This window comes from Chiloscyllium punctatum, chromosome 2, assembly GCF_047496795.1.
Source record: "Chiloscyllium punctatum isolate Juve2018m chromosome 2, sChiPun1.3, whole genome shotgun sequence".
NCBI lineage: Eukaryota > Metazoa > Chordata > Chondrichthyes > Orectolobiformes > Hemiscylliidae > Chiloscyllium > Chiloscyllium punctatum.
Window position 1 is genome coordinate 161,037,675 of NC_092740.1, and position 22,733 is coordinate 161,060,407.

Here is a 22,733-nt window from a genome sequence, read left to right on the forward strand (position 1 = left end):
TTCTCTTCTTTTCTCTTCTTTTCTGTTTTCACTTTTCTTTTCTTTTGTCTTTTTTCTCTTTTCTCTTTTCTCTTCTATTCTCTTGTTTTCTGTTTTCTATTTTCTCTTTTCTCTTCATTTCTCATCTTTTCTCATTTCTCTTCTTCTCTCTCCATTACCCCTTGCTCTTTTCTCTTCTTTTCTCTTCTTACCTCTTCTTTTCTCTTTTCTCTTCTTACCTCTTCTTTTCTCTTTTTCCTTCATTTCTCTTCTTTTCTATTTTCTCTTGTTTTCTCTTCTTTACCCCTTTCTTTTTATCTTTTCTCTTTGTTTTCTCTTCTTTTCTTGTTTCTCTTTTTTCTTCTTTTCTCATCATTTCTGTTCTTTTCTCTTTTCTCTTCGTTCTCTTTTTTCATTTCTCTTCTTTTCTCTTCTTTTCTGTTTTCTCTTTTCTATTCTTTTGTCTGTTTTCTCTTTTTCTTTTCTCTTCTATTCTCTTGTTTTCACTTTTCTATTTTCTGTTTTCTCTTCATTTCTCTTCTTTTCTCTATTATCTTCTTTTCTCTTGTTTCTGTTTTCTATTTTCTCTTTTCTCTTCATTTCTCTTCTTTTCTCTTTTCTCTTTTCTCTTATTTTCACTTCATTTCTCTTCTTTTCTTTTTTCTCTTGTTTTCTCTTCTTATTTGTTTTCTCTTTTCTATTCTTTTGTCTCCTTTACTATTTAATCTTCTTTTCTCTTGTATCTGTTTTCTATTTTCTCTTTTCTCTTCATTTCTCATCTTTTCTGTTTTCACTTTTCTATTTTTTTGTCTTTTTTCTCTTTTCTCTTTTCTCTTGTATTCTCTTGTTTTCTGTTTTCTATTTTCTCTTTTCTCTTCATTTCTCATCTTTTCTCATTTCTCTTCTTCTCTCTCCATTACCCCTTGCTCTTTCCTCTTCTTTTCTCTTCTTACCTCTTCTTTTCTCTTTTCTCTTGTTTTCTCTTCTTTTCTCGTTTCTCTTTTTTCTTCTTATCTCATCATTTCTGTTCATTTCTCTTTTCTCTTCGTTCTCTTTTTTCATTTCTCTTCTTTTCTCTTCTTTTCTGTTTTCTCTTTTCTATTTTCAGTTCTATTCTCTTGTTTTCTCTTTTCTAGTTTCTGTTTTCTCTTCATTTCTCTTCTTTTCTCTTTTCTCTTCTTTTCTCTTGTTTCTGTTTTCTATTTTCTCTTTTCTCTTCATTTCTCTTCTTTTCTCTTTTTCCATTTCTCTTCTTTTCTCTTCTTTTCTGTTTTCTCTTTTCTACTCTTTTGTCTTTTTTCTCTTTTCTCTTCTATGCTCTTGTTTTCTCTTTTCTATTTTCTGTTTTCTCTTCATTTCTCTTCTTTTCTCCTTTCTCTTGTTTTCTCTTCTTATTTGTTTTCTCTTTTCTATTCTTTTGTCTTATTTCCTATTTAATCTTCTTTTCTCTTGTTTCTGTTTTCTATTTTCTCTTTTCTCTTCATTTCTCATCTTTTTTCATTTCTCTTCTTCTCTCTCCTTTACCCCTTGCTCTTTTCTCTTCTTACCTCTTCTTTTCTCTTTTCTCTTGTTTTCTCTTCTTTTCTCTTTCCTCTTTTTTCTTCATTTCTCATCATTTCTGTTCTTTTCTCTTTTCTCTTCTTTCACTTTTTCATTTCTCTTCTTTTCTGTTTTCTCTTTTCAATTCTTTTGTCTTCTCTCTTTTTTCTCTTCTTCTCGCTTTTCTAATTTCTCCTTTTCTCTTCTTTTCTCTTTTTTCATTTCTCTTCTTTTCTCTTCTTTTCTGTTTTCTCTTTTCTACTCTTTTGTCTTTTTTCTCTTTTCTCTTCTATGCTCTTGTTTTCTCTTTTCTCTTTTCTGTTTTCTCTTCATTTCTCTTCATTTCTCCTTTCTCTTGTTTTCTCTTCTGATTTGTTTTCTCTTTTCTATTCTTTTGTCTTCTATTCAATTTAATCTTCTTTTCTCTTGTTTCTCTTTTCTATTTTCACTTTTCTCTTCATTTCTCATCTTTTTTCATTTCTCTTCTTCTCTCTCCTTTACCCCTTGCTCTTTTCTCTTCTTTTCTCTTCTTTCCTCTTCTTTTCTCTTTTCTCTTCTTTTCGCTTCTTTTTTCTTTTCACTTTTTTCTTCATTTCTCTTCTTTTCTTTTTTCTCTTGTTTTCTCTTCTTTACCCCTTTCTTTTTATCTTTTCTCTTTGTTTTCTCTTCTTTTCTCGTTTCTCTTTTTTCTTCTTTTCTCATCATTTCTGTTCTTTTCTTTATTTTCATTTCTCTTCTTTTCTCTTCTTTTCTGTTTTCTCTTTTCTCTTCTTATTTGTTTTCTCTTTTCTATTCTTTTGTCTCCTTTACTATTTAATCTTCTTTTCTCTTGTATCTGTTTTCTATTTTCTCTTTTCTCTTCATTTCTCATCTTTTCTGTTTTCACTTTTCTATTTTTTTGTCTTTTTTCTCTTTTCTCTTTTCTCTTGTATTCTCTTGTTTTCTGTTTTCTATTTTCTCTTTTCTCTTCATTTCTCATCTTTTCTCATTTCTCTTCTTCTCTCTCCATTACCCCTTGCTCTTTCCTCTTCTTTTCTCTTCTTACCTCTTCTTTTCTCTTTTCTCTTGTTTTCTCTTCTTTTCTCGTTTCTCTTTTTTCTTCTTTTCTCATCATTTCTGTTCTTTTCTGTTTTCTCTTCTTTCTCTTTTTTCATTTCTCTTCTTTTCTGTTTTCTCTTTTCTATTCTTTTGTCTGTTTTCTCTTTTCTCTTTTCAGTTCTATTCTCTTGTTTTCTCTTTTCTCTTCTTTTCTCTTGTTTCTGTTTTCTATTTTCTCTTTTCTCTTCATTTCTCTTCTTTGCTCTTTTTTCATTTCGCTTCTTTTCTCTTCTTTTCTGTTTTCTCTTTTCTACTCTTTTGTCTTTTTTCTCTTTTCTCTTCTATGCTCTTGTTTTCTCTTTTCTATTTTCTGTTTTCTCTTCATTTCTCTTCTTTTCTCTTTTCTCTTGTTTTCTCTTCTTATTTGTTTTCTCTTTTCTATTCTTTTGTCTCCTGTTCTATTTAATCTTCTTTTCCCTTGTTTCTCTTTTCTATTTTCTCTTTTCTCTTCATTTATCATCTTTTCTCGTTTCTCTTCTTCTCCTTTTTTTTTACCCATTTCTCTTTTCTATTCTTTTCTCTTCTTAATTCTTCTTTTCTCTTTTCTCTTGTTTTCTATTCTATTCTCTTTTCTGTTTTCTCTTATTTTCACTTCATTTCTCTTCTTTTCTTTTTTCTCTTTGTTTTCTCTTCTTTTCTCTTTTCTCTTTTTTCTTCTTTTCTCATCATTTCTGTTCGTTTCTCATTTCTCTTCTTTCTCTTTTTTCATTTCTCTTCTTTTCTCTTCTTTTCTGTTTTCTCCTTTCTATTCTTTTGTCTTTTTTCTCTTTTCTCTTTTCTCTTCTATGCTCTTGTTTTCTGTTTTGTATTTTCTCTTTTCTCTTTTGTCTTCTTTTCTCTTCTTACCTCTTCTTTTCTCTTATTTTTGCTTCTTTTTTCTTTTCTCTTTTTTCTTCATTTCTCTTTTCTTTTTTCTCTTGTTTTCTCTTCTTTACCCCTTACTTTTTATCTTTTCTCTTTGTTTTCTCTTCTTTTCTTGTTTCTCTTTTTTCTTCTTTTCTCATCATTTCTGTTCTTTTCTCTTTTTTCATTTCTATTCTTTTCTCTTCTTTTCTGTTTTCTCTTTTCTACTCCTTTGTCTTTTTTCTCTTTTCTCTTCATTTCTCTTCTTTTCTTTTTTCTCTTGTTTTCTCTTCTATACCCCTTTCTTTTTTCTGTTTTCTCTTTGTTTTCTCTTCTTTTCTCTTTTCTCTTTTTTCTTCATTTCTCATCATTTCTGTTCTTTTCTCTTTTCTCTTCTTTCACTTTTTTCATTTCTCTTCCTTTCTCTTCTTTTCTGTTTTCTCTTTTCAATTCTTTTGTCTTTTCTCTTTTATTCTCTTCTTCTCGCTTTTCTAATTTCTCCTTTTCCCTTCTTTTCTCTTTTTTCATTCTCTTCTTTTCTCTTCTTTTCTGTTTTCTCTTTTCTACTCTTTTGTCTTTTTTCTCTTTTCTCTTCTATGCTCTTGTTTTCTCTTTTCTATTTTCTGTTTTCTCTTCATTTCTCTTCTTTTCTCCTTTCTCTTGTTTTCTCTTCTTATTTGTTTTCTCTTTCGTCTTCTTTTCTATTTAATCTTCTTTTCTCTTGTTTCTCTTTTCTATTTTCTCTTTTCTCCTCATTTCTCATCTTTTCTCGTTTCTATTCTTCACTCTTTTTTACCCATTTCTCTTTTCTATTCTTTTCTCTTCTTATTTCTTCTTTTATCTTTTCTCTTGTTTTCTATTCTTTTCTCTTTTCTCTTTTCTCTTATTTTCACTTCATTTCTCTTCTTTTCTTTTTTCTCTTGTTTTCTCTTCTTTACCCCTTTCATTTTTCTCTTTTCTCTTTGTTTTCTCTTCTTTTCCCTTTTCTCTTTTTTCTTCTTTTCTCATCATTTCTGTTCTTTTCTCTTTTCTCTTCCATCTCTTTTTCATTTTTCTTCTATTCTCTTCTTTTCTGTTTTCTCTTTTCTATTCTTTTGTCATTTTTCTCTTTTCTCTTTTCTCTTCTATTCTCTTGTTTTCTCTTTTCTATTTTCTCTTCATTTCTCTCCTTTTCTCTTTTCGCTTTACTCTTCTTTTCTCTTTTCTATTATTTTCACTTCTTATCTCTTCTTTCACTTTTCTCTTCTTTTCTCTTCTTTACTCTTTTCTCTTCATTTCTCTTCATTTCTCTTCTTTTCTCTTTTCTCTTGTTTTCTCTTCTTTACCCCTTTCTGTTTTCTCTTTTCTCTTGTTTTCTCTTCTTTTCTATTTTCTCTTTTTTCTTCTTTTCTCATCATTTCTGTTCTTTTCTCTTCTTTCTCTTTTTTCATTTCTCTTCTTTTCTCTTCTTTTCTGTTTTCTCTTTTCTATTCTTTTGTCTTCTTTTCTCTTTTCTCTTCTTTTCTCTTCTTTTCTCTTATCTTTTTACTCTTCTTTTCTCTTCTCTTGTTTTCACTTCTTTTTTCTTTTCTCTTTTCTCTTCTTTCCTCTTCATGTCTCTTCTTTTCTCTTCTCTTGGTTTCTCTTCTTTTCTCTTTTCTCTTTTCTCTTCATTTCTCTTCTTTTCTCTTTTCTCTTCTTTTCTCTTCATTTCTCTTCTTTTCTCTTTTCTCTTTTCTCTTCTTTTCTCTTCTTTACCCCTTTCTCTTTTCTCTTCTTTTCTCTTCTTACCTCTTCATTTCTCTTTTCCCTTCTTTCCTCTACTTTTCTCTTTTCTCTTCATTTCTCTTCTTTTTTCTTTTTTCATTTCTCCTCTTCTCTCTTCTTTTCTGTTTTCTCTTTTCTATTCTTTTGTCTTTTTTCTCTTTTCTCTTTTCTCTTCTATTCTCTTGTTTTCTCTTTTCTATTTTCTGTTTTCTCTTCATTTCTCTTCTTTTCTCTTTTCTCTTGTTTTCTCTTCTTTTCTGTTTTCTCTTTTCTATTCTTTTTTCTTCTTTTCTCTTTTATCTTCTTTTCTCTTGTTTCCCTTTTCTATTTTCTCTTTTCCCTTCATTCCTAAACTTTTCTCGTTTCTCTTCTTCTCTCTCCTTTACCCCTTTCTCTTTTCTATTCTTTTCTCTTTTCTGTTGTTTTCTCTCCCTTTTTCTTTTCTCTTTTCTCTTCTTTTCTCTTCTTTTCTCTTCATTTCTCTTCTTTTCTCTTCTCTTGGTTTCTCTTCATTTCTCTTTTCTCTTTTCTGTTCTTTTCTCTTTTCTCTTTTCTCTTCTTTTCTCTTCTTTACCACTTTCTCTTTTCTCTTCTTTTCCCTACTTATCTCTTCTTTTCTCTTTTCTCTTCTTTTCTCTATTCTCTTCATTTCCCTTAATTTCTCTTATTTTCTCTTTTCTCTTGTTTTCTCTTCTTTACCCCTTTCTTTTTTCTCTTTTCTCTTGTTTTCTCTTCTTTTCTCTTTTCTCTTTTTTCTTCTTTTCTCATCATTTCTCTTCTTTTCTCTTTTCTCTCATTTCCATTTTTACTTCATTTCTCTTCTTTTCCTTTCTTATTTTCTTCTCTTCTCATTTCTCTTTTCTCTTCTTTTCTCTTCTTTTCTCTTTTCCGTTCTATTCTCTTCTTTTCGCTTTTTTCATTTCTCTACTTTTCTCTTCTTTTCTCTTCTTTTCTCTTTTTTCATTTCTCTACTTTTCTCTTCTTTTCTGTTTTCCCTTTTCTATTCTTTTGTCTTTTTTCTCTTTTCTCTTCTATTCTCTTCTTTTCTCTTTTCTCTTTACTCTTCTTTTCTTTTCTCTTGTTTTCTCTTCTTTTCTCTTTTCTCTTTTCTCTTCATTTCTCTTCTTTTCTCTTTTCTCTTCTTTTCTCTTCTTTACCCCTTTCTCTTTTCTCTTCTTTTCTCTTCTTACCTCTTTTTTTCTCTTTTCTCTTGTTTTCTCTTCTTTTCTCTTTTCTTTTTTCTCTTTTTTCATTTCTCTTGTTTTCTCTTCTTTTCTGTTTTCTCTTTTCTATTCTTTTGTCTTCTTTTCTCTTTTCTCTTCTTTTCTCTTGTTTCCCTCTTCTATTCTCTTTTCTCTTCATTTCTCTTCTTTTCTCGTTTCTCTTCTTCTCTCTTCTTTACCCCTTTCTCTTTTCTCTTCTTTTCTCTTGTTTCCCTCTTCTATTCTCTTTTCTCTTCATTTCTCTTCTTTTCTCGTTTCTCTTCTTCTCTTTTCTTTACCCCTTTCTCTTTTCTCTTCTTTTCTCTTCTTACCTCTTCTTTTCTCATTTCTCTTGTTTTCTCTTCTTTTCTCTTTTCTGTTTTCTATTCATTTCTCTTCATTTCTATTCTTTGCTTTTTTCTCTTATTTTCTCTTCTTTACCCCTTCCTTTTTTCTCTTTTCTCTTGTTTTCTCTTAATTTCTCTTTTCTCTTCTTTTCTGAACTTTTCCCTTTTCTCGTATCTCGATTCTCTTCTTTTCTCTACTTTTCTCCTTTTTCTTTTCTTGTTTCACTTCTTTTCACTTTGTTTTCCATATTCTCATTTCTCTTCTTTTCTGTTTTCTCTTTTCTATTCTTTTGTCTTCTTTTCTCTTTTCTCTTCTTTTCTCTTGTTTCTCTTTTCTATTTTCTCTTTTCTCTTCATTTCTCTTCTTTTGTCGTCTTTTCTCTTTTCTCTTTACTCTTCTTTTCTTTTCTCTTGTTTTCACTTCTTTTCTCTTTTCTCTTCTTTTCTCTTCTTTACCCCTTTCTCTTTTCTCTTCTTTTCTCTTCTTACCTCTTCTTTTCTCTTTTCTCTTGTTTTCTCTTCTTTTCTCTTTTCTCTTTTCTCTTCATTTCTCTTCATTTCTCTTCTTTTCTTTTTTCTATTCTTTTCTCTTCTTTACCCCTTTCTTTTTTCTCTTTTCTCTTGTTTTCTCTTCTTTTCTCTTTTCTCTTTTATCTTCTTTTCTCATCATTTCTGTTCTTTTCTCTTGTCTCTTCTTTTCTCTTTTTTCATTTCTCTTGTTTTCTCTTCTTTTCTGTTTTCTCTTTTCTATTCTTTTGTCTTCTTTTCTCTTTTCTCGTCTTTTCTCTTGTTTCCCTTTTCTACTTTCTCTTTTCTCTTCATTTCTCTTCTTTTCTCGTTTCTCTTCTTCTCTCTTCTTTACCCCTTTCGCTTTTCTCTTCTTTTCTCTTCTTACCTCTTCTTTTCTCTTTTCTCTTGTTTTCTCTTCTTTTCTCTTTTCTCTTAATTTCTCTTCATTTCTCTTCTTTTCTTTTTTCTCTTGTTTTCTCTTCTTTACCCCTTTCTTGATTCTCTTTTCTCTTGTTTTCTCTTTTCTCTTTTCTCTTTTTTCTTCTTTTCTCATCATTTGTGTTCTTTTATCTTTTCGCTTCTTTCTCTTTTTTCATTTCTCTTCTTTTCTCTTCTTTTCTGTTTTCTCTTTTCTATTCTTCTTTCTCTTTTCTTTTTTCTCTTCTTTTCTCTTCTTTTCTCTTTTCTCTTCTTTTCTCTTCTTTTCTCTTCTTTTGTTTTCACTTCTTTTTTCTTTTCTCTTTTCTCTTCTTTTCTCTTGTTTTCTTTTCTCTTGGTTTCTCTTCTTTTCTCTTTTCTCTTCTTTTCTCTTTTCTCTTTTCTCTTCTTTTCTCTTCTTTACCCCTTTCTCTTTTCTCTTCATTTCTCTTCTTACCTCTTCTTTTCTCTTTTCCCTTCTTTCCTCTACTTTTCTATTTTCTCTTTTCTCTTCATTTCTCTTCATGTCTCTTCTTTTCTTTTTTCTCTTGTTTTCTCTTCTTTACCCCTTTCTTGTTTCTCTTTTCTCTTCTTTTCTCTTTTCTCTTTTCTCTTTTTTCTTATTTTCTCATCATTTCTGTTCTTTTATCTTTTCGCTTCTTTCTCTTTTTTCATTTCTCTTCTTTTCTCTTCTTTTCTGTTTTCTCTTTTCTATTCTTTTCTCTTCTTTTCTCTTTACTCTTCTTTTCACTTCTTTTCTCTTCTCTTGTTTTCACTTCTTTTTTCTTTTCTCTTTTCTCTTCTTTTCTCTTCATTTCTCTTCTTTTCTCTTCTCTTGGTTTCTCTTCTTTTCTCTTTTCTCTTTTCTCTTCTTTTCGCTTCTTTACCCCTTTCTCTTTTCTCTTCATTTCTCTTCTTACCTCTTCTTTTCTCTTTTCCCTTCTTTCCTCTACTTTTCTATTTTCTCTTTTCTCTTCATTTCTCTTCATGTCTCTTCTTTTCGTTTTTCTCTTGTTTTCTCTTCTTTACCCCTTTCTTGTTTCTCTTTTCTCTTCTTTTCTCTTCATTTCTCTTGTTTTCTTTTCTCTTGGTTTCTCTTCTTTTCTCTTTTCTCTTCTTTTCTCTTTTCTCTCATTTCCATTTTTACTTCATTTCTCTTCTTTTCCTTTCTTATTTTCTTCTCTTCTCATTTCTCTTTTCTCTTCTTTTCTCTTCTTTTCTCTTTTCCGTTCTATTCTCTTCTTTTCGCTTTTTTCATTTCTCTACTTTTCTCTTCTTTTCTCTTCTTTTCTCTTTTTTCATTTCTCTACTTTTCTCTTCTTTTCTGTTTTCCCTTTTCTATTCTTTTGTCTTTTTTCTCTTTTCTCTTCTATTCTCTTCTTTTCTCTTTTCTCTTTACTCTTCTTTTCTTTTCTCTTGTTTTCTCTTCTTTTCTCTTTTCTCTTTTCTCTTCATTTCTCTTCTTTTCTCTTTTCTCTTCTTTTCTCTTCTTTACCCCTTTCTCTTTTCTCTTCTTTTCTCTTCTTACCTCTTTTTTTCTCTTTTCTCTTGTTTTCTCTTCTTTTCTCTTTTCTTTTTTCTCTTTTTTCATTTCTCTTGTTTTCTCTTCTTTTCTGTTTTCTCTTTTCTATTCTTTTGTCTTCTTTTCTCTTTTCTCTTCTTTTCTCTTGTTTCCCTCTTCTATTCTCTTTTCTCTTCATTTCTCTTCTTTTCTCGTTTCTCTTCTTCTCTCTTCTTTACCCCTTTCTCTTTTCTCTTCTTTTCTCTTGTTTCCCTCTTCTATTCTCTTTTCTCTTCATTTCTCTTCTTTTCTCGTTTCTCTTCTTCTCTTTTCTTTACCCCTTTCTCTTTTCTCTTCTTTTCTCTTCTTACCTCTTCTTTTCTCATTTCTCTTGTTTTCTCTTCTTTTCTCTTTTCTGTTTTCTATTCATTTCTCTTCATTTCTATTCTTTGCTTTTTTCTCTTATTTTCTCTTCTTTACCCCTTCCTTTTTTCTCTTTTCTCTTGTTTTCTCTTCTTTTGTCTTTTCTCTTTTATTCATTTCTCATCATTTTTGTTCTTTTCTCTTTTCTCTTCCATCTCTTTTTCATTTTTCTTCTTTTCTCTTCTTTTCTGTTTTCTCTTTTCTATTCTTTTGTCATTTTTCTCTTTTCTCCTCTATTCTCTTGTTTTCTCTTTTCTATTTTCTCTTTTCTCTTCATTTCTCTTCTTTCTATTTTCTCTTTACTCTTCTTTTCTCTTCATTTTTCTTCTTTTCTCTTCTCTTGGCTTCTCTTCTTTTCTCTTTTCTCTTTTCTGTTCTTTTCTCTTTTCTCTTTTCTCTTCTTTTCTCTTCATTTCTCTTTTCTCTTCTTTCTCAACTTTTCCCTTTTCTCGTATCTCTATTCTCTTCTTTTCTCTACTTTTCTCCTTTTTCTATTCTTGTTTTTCACTTCTTCTCACTTTGTTTTCCATATTCGCATTTCTCTTCTTTTCTGTTTTCTCTTTTCTATTCTTTTGTCTTCTTTTCTCTTTTCTCTTCTTTTCTCTTGTTTCTCTTTTCTATTTTCTCTTTTCTCTTCATCTCTCTTCTTTTGTTTTCTTTACTCTTTTCTCTTTACTCTTCTTTTCTTTTCTCTTGTTTTCACTTCTTTTCTCTTTTCTCTTTTCTCTTCTTTTCTCTTCATTTCTCCTCTTTTCTCTTCTCTTGGTTTCTCTTCTTTTCTCTTTTCTCTTTTCTCTTATTTTCTATTTTCTCTTTTCTCTTCATTTCTCTTCTTTTCTCTTTTCTCTTCTTTTCTCTTCTTTACCCCTTTCTCTTTTCTCTTCTTTTCTCTTCTTACCTCTTCTTTTCTCTTTTCTCTTGTTTTCTCTTCTTTTCTCTTTTCTCTTTTCTCTTCATTTCTCTTCATTTCTCTTCTTTTCTTTTTTCTATTCTTTTCTCTTCTTTACCCCTTTCTTTTTTCTCTTTTCTCTTGTTTTCTCTTCTTTTCTCTTTTCTCTTTTATCTTCTTTTCTCATCATTTCTGTTCTTTTCTCTTGTCTCTTCTTTTCTCTTTTTTCATTTCTCTTGTTTTCTCTTCTTTTCTGTTTTCTCTTTTCTATTCTTTTGTCTTCTTTTCTCTTTTCTCGTCTTTTCTCTTCTTTTCTCTTTTCTCTTCATTTCTCTTCTTTTCTCTTCTCTTGGTTTCTCTTCTTTTCTCTTTTCTCTTTTCTCTTCTTTTCTCTTTTCTCTTTTCTCTTCTTTTCTCTTCTTTACCCCTTACTCTTTTCTCTTCTTTTCTCTTCTGACCTCTTCTTTTCTCATATCCCTTCTTTCCTCTACTTTTCTCTTTTCTCTTTTCTCTTCATTTCTCTTCTTTTTTCTTTTTTCATTTCTCTTCTTCTCTCTTCTTTTCTGTTTTCTCTTTTCTATTCTTTTGTCTATTTTCTCTTTTCTCTTTTCTCTTCCATTCTCATGTTTTCTCTTTTCTCTTGTTTTCTCTTAATTTCTCTTTTCTCTTCTTTTCTGAACTTTTCCCTTTTCTCGTATCTCGATTCTCTTCTTTTCTCTACTTTTCTCCTTTTTCTTTTCTTGTTTCACTTCTTTTCACTTTGTTTTCCATATTCTCATTTCTCTTCTTTTCTGTTTTCTCTTTTCTATTCTTTTGTCTTCTTTTCTCTTTTCTCTTCTTTTCTCTTGTTTCTCTTTTCTATTTTCTCTTTTCTCTTCATTTCTCTTCTTTTGTCGTCTTTTCTCTTTTCTCTTTACTCTTCTTTTCTTTTCTCTTGTTTTCACTTCTTTTCTCTTTTCTCTTCTTTTCTCTTCTTTACCCCTTTCTCTTTTCTCTTCTTTTCTCTTCTTACCTCTTCTTTTCTCTTTTCTCTTGTTTTCTCTTCTTTTCTCTTTTCTGTTTTCTCTTCATTTCTCTTCATTTCTCTTCTTTTCTTTTTTCTATTCTTTTCTCTTCTTTACCCCTTTCTTTTTTCTCTTTTCTCTTGTTTTCTCTTCTTTTCTCTTTTCTCTTTTATCTTCTTTTCTCATCATTTCTGTTCTTTTCTCTTGTCTCTTCTTTTCTCTTTTTTCATTTCTCTTGTTTTCTCTTCTTTTCTGTTTTCTCTTTTCTATTCTTTTGTCTTCTTTTCTCTTTTCTCGTCTTTTCTCTTGTTTCCCTTTTCTACTTTCTCTTTTCTCTTCATTTCTCTTCTTTTCTCGTTTCTCTTCTTCTCTCTTCTTTACCCCTTTCGCTTTTCTCTTCTTTTCTCTTCTTACCTCTTCTTTTCTCTTTTCTCTTGTTTTCTCTTCTTTTCTCTTTTCTCTTAATTTCTCTTCATTTCTCTTCTTTTCTTTTTTCTCTTGTTTTCTCTTCTTTACCCCTTTCTTGATTCTCTTTTCTCTTGTTTTCTCTTTTCTCTTTTCTCTTTTTTCTTCTTTTCTCATCATTTGTGTTCTTTTATCTTTTCGCTTCTTTCTCTTTTTTCATTTCTCTTCTTTTCTCTTCTTTTCTGTTTTCTCTTTTCTATTCTTCTTTCTCTTTTCTTTTTTCTCTTCTTTTCTCTTCTTTTCTCTTTTCTCTTCTTTTCTCTTCTTTTCTCTTCTTTTGTTTTCACTTCTTTTTTCTTTTCTCTTTTCTCTTCTTTTCTCTTCATTTCTCTTGTTTTCTTTTCTCTTGGTTTCTCTTCTTTTCTCTTTTCTCTTCTTTTCTCTTTTCTCTTTTCTCTTCTTTTCTCTTCTTTACCCCTTTCTCTTTTCTCTTCATTTCTCTTCTTACCTCTTCTTTTCTCTTTTCCCTTCTTTCCTCTACTTTTCTATTTTCTCTTTTCTCTTCATTTCTCTTCATGTCTCTTCTTTTCTTTTTTCTCTTGTTTTCTCTTCTTTACCCCTTTCTTGTTTCTCTTTTCTCTTCTTTTCTCTTTTCTCTTTTCTCTTTTTTCTTATTTTCTCATCATTTCTGTTCTTTTATCTTTTCGCTTCTTTCTCTTTTTTCATTTCTCTTCTTTTCTCTTCTTTTCTGTTTTCTCTTTTCTATTCTTTTCTCTTCTTTTCTCTTTTCTCTTCTTTTCACTTCTTTTCTCTTCTCTTGTTTTCACTTCTTTTTTCTTTTCTCTTTTCTCTTCTTTTCTCTTCATTTCTCTTCTTTTCTCTTCTCTTGGTTTCTCTTCTTTTCTCTTTTCTCTTTTCTCTTCTTTTCTCTTCTTTACCCCTTTCTCTTTTCTCTTCATTTCTCTTCTTACCTCTTCTTTTCTCTTTTCCCTTCTTTCCTCTACTTTTCTATTTTCTCTTTTCTCTTCATTTCTCTTCATGTCTCTTCTTTTCGTTTTTCTCTTGTTTTCTCTTCTTTACCCCTTTCTTGTTTCTCTTTTCTCTTCTTTTCTCTTTTCTCTTTTTTCTTATTTTCTCATCATTTCTGTTCTTTTATCTTTTCGCTTCTTTCTCTTTTTTCATTTCTCTTCTTTTCTCTTCTTTTCTCTTTTCTCTTTTCTCTTCTTTTCTCTTCTTTACCCCTTTCTCTTTTCTCTTCTTTTCTCTTCTTACCTCTTCTTTTCTCTTTTCCCTTATTTCCTCTACTTTTCACTTTTCTCTTTTCTCTTCATTTCTCTTCTTTTTTCTTTTTTCATTTCTCTTCTTCTCTCTTCTTTTCTGTTTTCTCTTTTCTATTCTTTTGTCTTTTTTCTCTTTTCTCTTTTCTCTTCTATTCTCATGTTTTCTCTTTTCTCTTGTTTTCTCTTCATTTCTCTTTTCTCTTCTTTTCTGAACTTTTCCCTTTTCTCGTATCTCTATTCTCTTCTTTTCTCTACTTTTCTCATTTTTCTTTTCTTGTTTTTCACTTCTTTTCACTTTGTTTTCCATATTCTCATTTCTCTTCTTTTCTGTTTTCTCTTTTCTATTCTTTTGTCTTCTTTTCTCTTTTCTCTTCTTTTCTCTTGTTTCTCTTTTCTATTTTCTCTTTTCTCTTCATTTCTCTTCTTTTCTCTTCTTTTCTCCTTTCTCTTTTCTCTTCTTTTCTCTTTTCTCTTTTCCGTTCTATTCTCTTCTTTTCGCTTTTGTAATTTCTCCTTTTCTCTTCTTTTCTCTTTTTTCATTTCTCTTCTTTTCTCCTCTTTTCTGTTTTCCCTTTTCTATTCTTTTGTCTGTTTTCTCTTTTCTCTTCTATTCTCTTCTTTTCTCTTCTCTGTTTTCTGTTTTCTCTTCATTTCCCTTCTTTTCTCTTTTCTCTTGTTTTCTCTTCTTTTCTGTTTTGTCTTTTCTATTGTTTTGTCGTCTTTTCTCTTTTCTCTTATTTTCTCTTCTTACCTCTTCTTTACTCATTTCTCTTGTTTTCGCTTCTTTTCTCTTTTCTCTTTTCTGTTTTCTATTAATTTCTCTTCATTTCTATTCTTTGCTTTTTTCTCTTGTTTTCTCTTTTCTCTTTTTTTCATTTCTCATCATTTTTGTTCTTTTCTCTTTTCTCTTCCATCTCTTCTTTCATTTTTCTTCTTTTCTCTTCTTTTCTGTTTTCTCTTTTCTATTCTTTTGTCTTTTTTCTCTTTTCTCTTTTCTCTTCTATTCTCTTGTTTTCTCTTTTCTATTTTCTCTTCATTTCTCTTCTTTTCTCTTTTCGCTTTACTCTTCTTTTCTCTTTTCTCTTCTTTTCTCTTCATTTCTCTTCTTTTCTCTTTTCTCTTTACTCTTCTTTTCTCTTCATTTCTCTTCTTTTCTCTTCTCTTGGCTTCTCTTCTTTTCTCTTTTCTCTTTTCTCTTCCTTTCTCTTCTTTACTCCTTTCTCTTTTCTCTTCTTTTCTCTTCTTACCTCTTCTTTTCTCTTATCCCTTCTTTCCTCTACTTTTCTCTTTTCTCTTCATTTCTCTTCTTTTTTCTTTTTTCATTTCTCCTCTTCTCTCTTCTTTTCTGTTTTCTCTTTTCTATTCTTTTGTCTTTTTTCTCTTTTCTCTTTTCTCTTCTATTCTCTTGTTTTCTCTTTTCTATTTTCTGTTTTCTCTTCATTTCTCTTCTTTTCTCTTTTCTCTTGTTTTCTCTTCTTTTCTGTTTTCTCTTTTCTATTCTTTTTTCTTCTTTTCTCTTTTATCTTCTTTTCTCTTGTTTCCCTTTTCTATTTTCTCTTTTCCCTTCATTCCTAAACTTTTCTCGTTTCTCTTCTTCTCTCTCCTTTACCCCTTTCTCTTTTCTATTCTTTTCTCTTTTCTCTTGTTTTCTCTCCCTTTTTCTTTTCTCTTTTCTCTTCTTTTCTCTTCATTTCTCTTCTTTTCTCTTCTCTTGGTTTCTCTTCATTTCTATTTTCTCTTTTCTCTTCTTTTCTCTTTTCTCTTCTTTTCTCTTCTTTACCACTTTCTCTTTTCTCTTCTTTTCCCTACTTTTCTCGTCTTTTCTCTTTTCTCTTCTTTTCTCTATTCTCTTCATTTCCCTTAATTTCTCTTCTTTTCTCTTTTCTCTTGTTTTCTCTTCTTTACCCCTTTCTTTTTTCTCTTTTATCTTGTTTTCTCTTCTTTTCTCTTTTCTCTTTTTTCTTCTTTTCTCATCATTTCTCTTCTTTTCTCTTTTCTCTCATTTCCATTTTTACTTCATTTCTCTTCTTTTCCTTTCTTATTTTCTTCTCTTCTCATTTCTCGTTTCTCTTCTTCTCTCTTCTTTACCCCTTTCGCTTTTCTCTTCTTTTCTCTTCTTACCTCTTCTTTTCTCTTTTCTCTTGTTTTCTCTTCTTTTCTCTTTTCTCTTAATTTCTCTTCATTTCTCTTCTTTTCTTTTTTCTCTTGTTTTCTCTCCTTTACCCCTTTCTTGATTCTCTTTTCTCTTGTTTTCTCTTCTTTTCTCTTTTCTCTTTTCTCTTCATTTCTCTTCTTTTCTCGTTTCTCTTCTTCTCTCTTCTTTACCCCTTTCGCTTTTCTCTTCTTTTCTCTTCTTACCTCTTCTTTTCTCTTTTCTCTTGTTTTCTCTTCTTTTCTCTTTTCTCTTAATTTCTCTTCATTTCTCTTCTTTTCTTTTTTCTCTTGTTTTCTCTTCTTTTCTCTTTTCTCTTTTTTCTTCTTTTCTCATCATTTCTCTTCTTTTCTCTTTTCTCTCATTTCCATTTTTACTTCATTTCTCTTCTTTTCCTTTCTTATTTTCTTCTCTTCTCATTTCTCTTTTCTCTTCTTTTCTCTTCTTTTCTCTTTTCCGTTCTATTCTCTTCTTTTTGCTTTTTTCATTTCTCTACTTTTCTCTTCTTTTCTCTTCTTTTCTCTTTTTTCATTTCTCTACTTTTCTCTTCTTTTCTGTTTTCCCTTTTCTATTCTTTTGTCTTTTTTCTCTTTTCTCTTCTATTCTCTTCTTTTCTCTTTTCTCTTTACTCTTCTTTTCTTTTCTCTTGTTTTCTCTTCTTTTCTCTTTTCTCTTTTCTCTTCATTTCTCTTCTTTTCTCTTTTCTCTTCTTTTCTCTTCTTTACCCCTTTCTCTTTTCTCTTCATTTCTCTTCTTTTCTTTTTCTCTTGTTTTCTCTTCTTTACCCCTTTCTTGATTCTCTTTTCTCTTGTTTTCTCTTTTCTCTTTTCTCTTTTTTCTTCTTTTCTCATCATTTGTGTTCTTTTATCTTTTCGCTTCTTTCTCTTTTTTCATTTCTCTTCTTTTCTCTTCTTTTCTGTTTTCTCTTTTCTATTCTTCTTTCTCTTTTCTTTTTTCTCTTCTTTTCTCTTCTTTTCTCTTTTCTCTTCTTTTCTCTTCTTTTGTTTTCACTTCTTTTTTCTTTTCTCTTTTCTCTTCTTTTCTCTTCATTTCTCTTGTTTTCTTTTCTCTTGGTTTCTCTTCTTTTCTCTTTTCTCTTCTTTTCTCTTTTCTCTTTTCTCTTCTTTTCTCTTCTTTACCCCTTTCTCTTTTCTCTTCATTTCTCTTCTTACCTCTTCTTTTCTCTTTTCCCTTCTTTCCTCTACTTTTCTATTTTCTCTTTTCTCTTCATTTCTCTTCATGTCTCTTCTTTTCTTTTTTCTCTTGTTTTCTCTTCTTTACCCCTTTCTTGTTTCTCTTTTCTCTTCTTTTCTCTTTTCTCTTTTCTCTTTTTTCTTATTTTCTCATCATTTCTGTTCTTTTATCTTTTCGCTTCTTTCTCTTTTTTCATTTCTCTTCTTTTCTCTTCTTTTCTGTTTTCTCTTTTCTATTCTTTTCTCTTCTTTTCTCTTTTCTCTTCTTTTCACTTCTTTTCTCTTCTCTTGTTTTCACTTCTTTTTTCTTTTCTCTTTTCTCTTCTTTTCTCTTCATTTCTCTTCTTTTCTCTTCTCTTGGTTTCTCTTCTTTTCTCTTTTCTCTTTTCTCTTCTTTTCTCTTCTTTACCCCTTTCTCTTTTCTCTTCATTTCTCTTCTTACCTCTTCTTTTCTCTTTTCCCTTCTTTCCTCTACTTTTCTATTTTCTCTTTTCTCTTCATTTCTCTTCATGTCTCTTCTTTTCGTTTTTCTCTTGTTTTCTCTTCTTTACCCCTTTCTTGTTTCTCTTTTCTCTTCTTTTCTCTTTTCTCTTTTCTCTTTTTTCTTATTTTCTCATCATTTCTGTTCTTTTATCTTTTCGCTTCTTTCTCTTTTTTCATTTCTCTTCTTTTCTCTTCTTTTCTCTTTTCTCTTTTCTCTTCTTTTCTCTTCTTTACCCCTTTCTCTTTTCTCTTCTTTTCTCTTCTTACCTCTTCTTTTCTCTTTTCCCTTATTTCCTCTACTTTTCACTTTTCTCTTTTCTCTTCATTTCTCTTCTTTTTTCTTTTTTCATTTCTCTTCTTCTCTCTTCTTTTCTGTTTTCTCTTTTCTATTCTTTTGTCTTTTTTCTCTTTTCTCTTTTCTCTTCTATTCTCATGTTTTCTCTTTTCTCTTGTTTTCTCTTCATTTCTCTTTTCTCTTCTTTTCTGAACTTTTCCCTTTTCTCGTATCTCTATTCTCTTCTTTTCTCTACTTTTCTCATTTTTCTTTTCTTGTTTTTCACTTCTTTTCACTTTGTTTTCCATATTCTCATTTCTCTTCTTTTCTGTTTTCTCTTTTCTATTCTTTTGTCTTCTTTTCTCTTTTCTCTTCTTTTCTCTTGTTTCTCTTTTCTATTTTCTCTTTTCTCTTCATTTCTCTTCTTTTCTCTTCTTTTCTCCTTTCTCTTTTCTCTTCTTTTCTCTTTTCTCTTTTCCGTTCTATTCTCTTCTTTTCGCTTTTGTAATTTCTCCTTTTCTCTTCTTTTCTCTTTTTTCATTTCTCTTCTTTTCTCCTCTTTTCTGTTTTCCCTTTTCTATTCTTTTGTCTGTTTTCTCTTTTCTCTTCTATTCTCTTCTTTTCTCTTCTCTGTTTTCTGTTTTCTCTTCATTTCCCTTCTTTTCTCTTTTCTCTTGTTTTCTCTTCTTTTCTGTTTTGTCTTTTCTATTGTTTTGTCGTCTTTTCTCTTTTCTCTTATTTTCTCTTCTTACCTCTTCTTTACTCATTTCTCTTGTTTTCTCTTCTTTTCTCTTTTCTCTTTTCTGTTTTCTATTAATTTCTCTTCATTTCTATTCTTTGCTTTTTTCTCTTGTTTTCTCTTTTCTCTTTTTTTCATTTCTCATCATTTTTGTTCTTTTCTCTTTTCTCTTCCATCTCTTCTTTCATTTTTCTTCTTTTCTCTTCTTTTCTGTTTTCTCTTTTCTATTCTTTTGTCTTTTTTCTCTTTTCTCTTTTCTCTTCTATTCTCTTGTTTTCTCTTTTCTATTTTCTCTTCATTTCTCTTCTTTTCTCTTTTCGCTTTACTCTTCTTTTCTCTTTTCTCTTCTTTTCTCTTCATTTCTCTTCTTTTCTCTTTTCTCTTTACTCTTCTTTTCTCTTCATTTCTCTTCTTTTCTCTTCTCTTGGCTTCTCTTCTTTTCTCTTTTCTCTTTTCTCTTCCTTTCTCTTCTTTACTCCTTTCTCTTTTCTCTTCTTTTCTCTTCTTACCTCTTCTTTTCTCTTATCCCTTCTTTCCTCTACTTTTCTCTTTTCTCTTCATTTCTCTTCTTTTTTCTTTTTTCATTTCTCCTCTTCTCTCTTCTTTTCTGTTTTCTCTTTTCTATTCTTTTGTCTTTTTTCTCTTTTCTCTTTTCTCTTCTATTCTCTTGTTTTCTCTTTTCTATTTTCTGTTTTCTCTTCATTTCTCTTCTTTTCTCTTTTCTCTTGTTTTCTCTTCTTTTCTGTTTTCTCTTTTCTATTCTTTTTTCTTCTTTTCTCTTTTATCTTCTTTTCTCTTGTTTCCCTTTTCTATTTTCTCTTTTCCCTTCATTCCTAAACTTTTCTCGTTTCTCTTCTTCTCTCTCCTTTACCCCTTTCTCTTTTCTATTCTTTTCTCTTTTCTCTTGTTTTCTCTCCCTTTTTCTTTTCTCTTTTCTCTTCTTTTCTCTTCATTTCTCTTCTTTTCTCTTCTCTTGGTTTCTCTTCATTTCTATTTTCTCTTTTCTCTTCTTTTCTCTTTTCTCTTCTTTTCTCTTCTTTACCACTTTCTCTTTTCTCTTCTTTTCCCTACTTTTCTCGTCTTTTCTCTTTTCTCTTCTTTTCTCTATTCTCTTCATTTCCCTTAATTTCTCTTCTTTTCTCTTTTCTCTTGTTTTCTCTTCTTTACCCCTTTCTTTTTTCTCTTTTATCTTGTTTTCTCTTCTTTTCTCTTTTCTCTTTTTTCTTCTTTTCTCATCATTTCTCTTCTTTTCTCTTTTCTCTCATTTCCATTTTTACTTCATTTCTCTTCTTTTCCTTTCTTATTTTCTTCTCTTCTCATTTCTCGTTTCTCTTCTTCTCTCTTCTTTACCCCTTTCGCTTTTCTCTTCTTTTCTCTTCTTACCTCTTCTTTTCTCTTTTCTCTTGTTTTCTCTTCTTTTCTCTTTTCTCTTAATTTCTCTTCATTTCTCTTCTTTTCTTTTTTCTCTTGTTTTCTCTCCTTTACCCCTTTCTTGATTCTCTTTTCTCTTGTTTTCTCTTCTTTTCTCTTTTCTCTTTTCTCTTCATTTCTCTTCTTTTCTCGTTTCTCTTCTTCTCTCTTCTTTACCCCTTTCGCTTTTCTCTTCTTTTCTCTTCTTACCTCTTCTTTTCTCTTTTCTCTTGTTTTCTCTTCTTTTCTCTTTTCTCTTAATTTCTCTTCATTTCTCTTCTTTTCTTTTTTCTCTTGTTTTCTCTTCTTTTCTCTTTTCTCTTTTTTCTTCTTTTCTCATCATTTCTCTTCTTTTCTCTTTTCTCTCATTTCCATTTTTACTTCATTTCTCTTCTTTTCCTTTCTTATTTTCTTCTCTTCTCATTTCTCTTTTCTCTTCTTTTCTCTTCTTTTCTCTTTTCCGTTCTATTCTCTTCTTTTTGCTTTTTTCATTTCTCTACTTTTCTCTTCTTTTCTCTTCTTTTCTCTTTTTTCATTTCTCTACTTTTCTCTTCTTTTCTGTTTTCCCTTTTCTATTCTTTTGTCTTTTTTCTCTTTTCTCTTCTATTCTCTTCTTTTCTCTTTTCTCTTTACTCTTCTTTTCTTTTCTCTTGTTTTCTCTTCTTTTCTCTTTTCTCTTTTCTCTTCATTTCTCTTCTTTTCTCTTTTCTCTTCTTTTCTCTTCTTTACCCCTTTCTCTTTTCTCTTCATTTCTCTTCTTTTCTTTTTTCTCTTGTTTTCTCTTCTTTACCCCTTTCTTGATTCTCTTTTCTCTTGTTTTCTCTTTTCTCTTTTCTCTTTTTTCTTCTTTTCTCATCATTTGTGTTCTTTTATCTTTTCGCTTCTTTCTCTTTTTTCATTTCTCTTCTTTTCTCTTCTTTTCTGTTTTCTCTTTTCTATTCTTCTTTCTCTTTTCTTTTTTCTCTTCTTTTCTCTTCTTTTCTCTTTTCTCTTCTTTTCTCTTCTTTTCTCTTCTTTTGTTTTCACTTCTTTTTTCTTTTCACTTTTCTCTTCTTTTCTCTTCATTTCTCTTGTTTTCTTTTCTCTTGGTTTCTCTTCTTTTCTCTTTTCTCTTCTTTTCTCTTTTCTCTTTTCTCTTCTTTTCTCTTCTTTACCCCTTTCTCTTTTCTCTTCATTTCTCTTCTTACCTCTTCTTTTCTCTTTTCCCTTCTTTCCTCTACTTTTCTATTTTCTCTTTTCTCTTCATTTCTCTTCATGTCTCTTCTTTTCTTTTTTCTCTTGTTTTCTCTTCTTTACCCCTTTCTTGTTTCTCTTTTCTCTTCTTTTCTCTTTACTCTTTTCTCTTTTTTCTTATTTTCTCATCATTTCTGTTCTTTTATCTTTTCGCTTCTTTCTCTTTTTTCATTTCTCTTCTTTTCTCTTCTTTTCTGTTTTCTCTTTTCTATTCTTTTCTCTTCTTTTCTCTTTTCTCTTCTTTTCACTTCTTTTCTCTTCTCTTGTTTTCACTTCTTTTTTCTTTTCTCTTTTCTCTTCTTTTCTCTTCATTTCTCTTCTTTTCTCTTCTCTTGGTTTCTCTTCTTTTCTCTTTTCTCTTTTCTCTTCTTTTCTCTTCTTTACCCCTTTCTCTTTTCTCTTCATTTCTCTTCTTACCTCTTCTTTTCTCTTTTCCCTTCTTTCCTCTACTTTTCTATTTTCTCTGTTCTCTTCATTTCTCTTCATGTCTCTTCTTTTCGTTTTTCTCTTGTTTTCTCTTCTTTACCCCTTTCTTGTTTCTCTTTTCTCTTCTTTTCTCTTTTCTCTTTTCTCTTTTTTCTTATTTTCTCATCATTTCTGTTCTTTTATCTTTTCGCTTCTTTCTCTTTTTTCATTTCTCTTCTTTTCTCTTCTTTTCTCTTTTCTCTTTTCTCTTCTTTTCTCTTCTTTACCCCTTTCTCTTTTCTCTTCTTTTCTCTTCTTACCTCTTCTTTTCTCTTTTCCCTTATTTCCTCTACTTTTCACTTTTCTCTTTTCTCTTCATTTCTCTTCTTTTTTCTTTTTTCATTTCTCTTCTTCTCTCTTCTTTTCTGTTTTCTCTTTTCTATTCTTTTGTCTTTTTTCTCTTTTCTCTTTTCTCTTCTATTCTCATGTTTTCTCTTTTCTCTTGTTTTCTCTTCATTTCTCTTTTCTCTTCTTTTCTGAACTTTTCCCTTTTCTCGTATCTCTATTCTCTTCTTTTCTCTACTTTTCTCATTTTTCTTTTCTTGTTTTTCACTTCTTTTCACTTTGTTTTCCATATTCTCATTTCTCTTCTTTTCTGTTTTCTCTTTTCTATTCTTTTGTCTTCTTTTCTCTTTTCTCTTCTTTTCTCTTGTTTCTCTTTTCTATTTTCTCTTTTCTCTTCATTTCTCTTCTTTTCTCTTCTTTTCTCCTTTCTCTTTTCTCTTCATTTCTCTTTTCTCTTTTCCGTTCTATTCTCTTCTTTTCGCTTTTGTAATTTCTCCTTTTCTCTTCTTTTCTCTTTTTTCATTTCTCTTCTTTTCTCCTCTTTTCTGTTTTCCCTTTTCTATTCTTTTGTCTGTTTTCTCTTTTCTCTTCTATTCTCTTCTTTTCTCTTCTCTGTTTTCTGTTTTCTCTTCATTTCCCTTCTTTTCTCTTTTCTCTTGTTTTCTCTTCTTTTCTGTTTTGTCTTTTCTATTGTTTTGTCGTCTTTTCTCTTTTCTCTTATTTTCTCTTCTTACCTCTTCTTTACTCATTTCTCTTGTTTTCGCTTCTTTTCTCTTTTCTCTTTTCTGTTTTCTATTAATTTCTCTTCATTTCTATTCTTTGCTTTTTTCTCTTGTTTTCTCTTTTCTCTTTTTTTCATTTCTCATCATTTTTGTTCTTTTCTCTTTTCTCTTCCATCTCTTCTTTCATTTTTCTTCTTTTCTCTTCTTTTCTGTTTTCTCTTTTCTATTCTTTTGTCTTTTTTCTCTTTTCTCTTTTCTCTTCTATTCTCTTGTTTTCTCTTTTCTATTTTCTCTTCATTTCTCTTCTTTTCTCTTTTCGCTTTACTCTTCTTTTCTCTTTTCTCTTCTTTTCTCTTCATTTCTCTTCTTTTCTCTTTTCTCTTTACTCTTCTTTTCTCTTCATTTCTCTTCTTTTCTCTTCTCTTGGCTTCTCTTCTTTTCTCTTTTCTCTTTTCTCTTCCTTTCTCTTCTTTACTCCTTTCTCTTTTCTCTTCTTTTCTCTTCTTACCTCTTCTTTTCTCTTATCCCTTCTTTCCTCTACTTTTCTCTTTTCTCTTCATTTCTCTTCTTTTTTCTTTTTTCATTTCTCCTCTT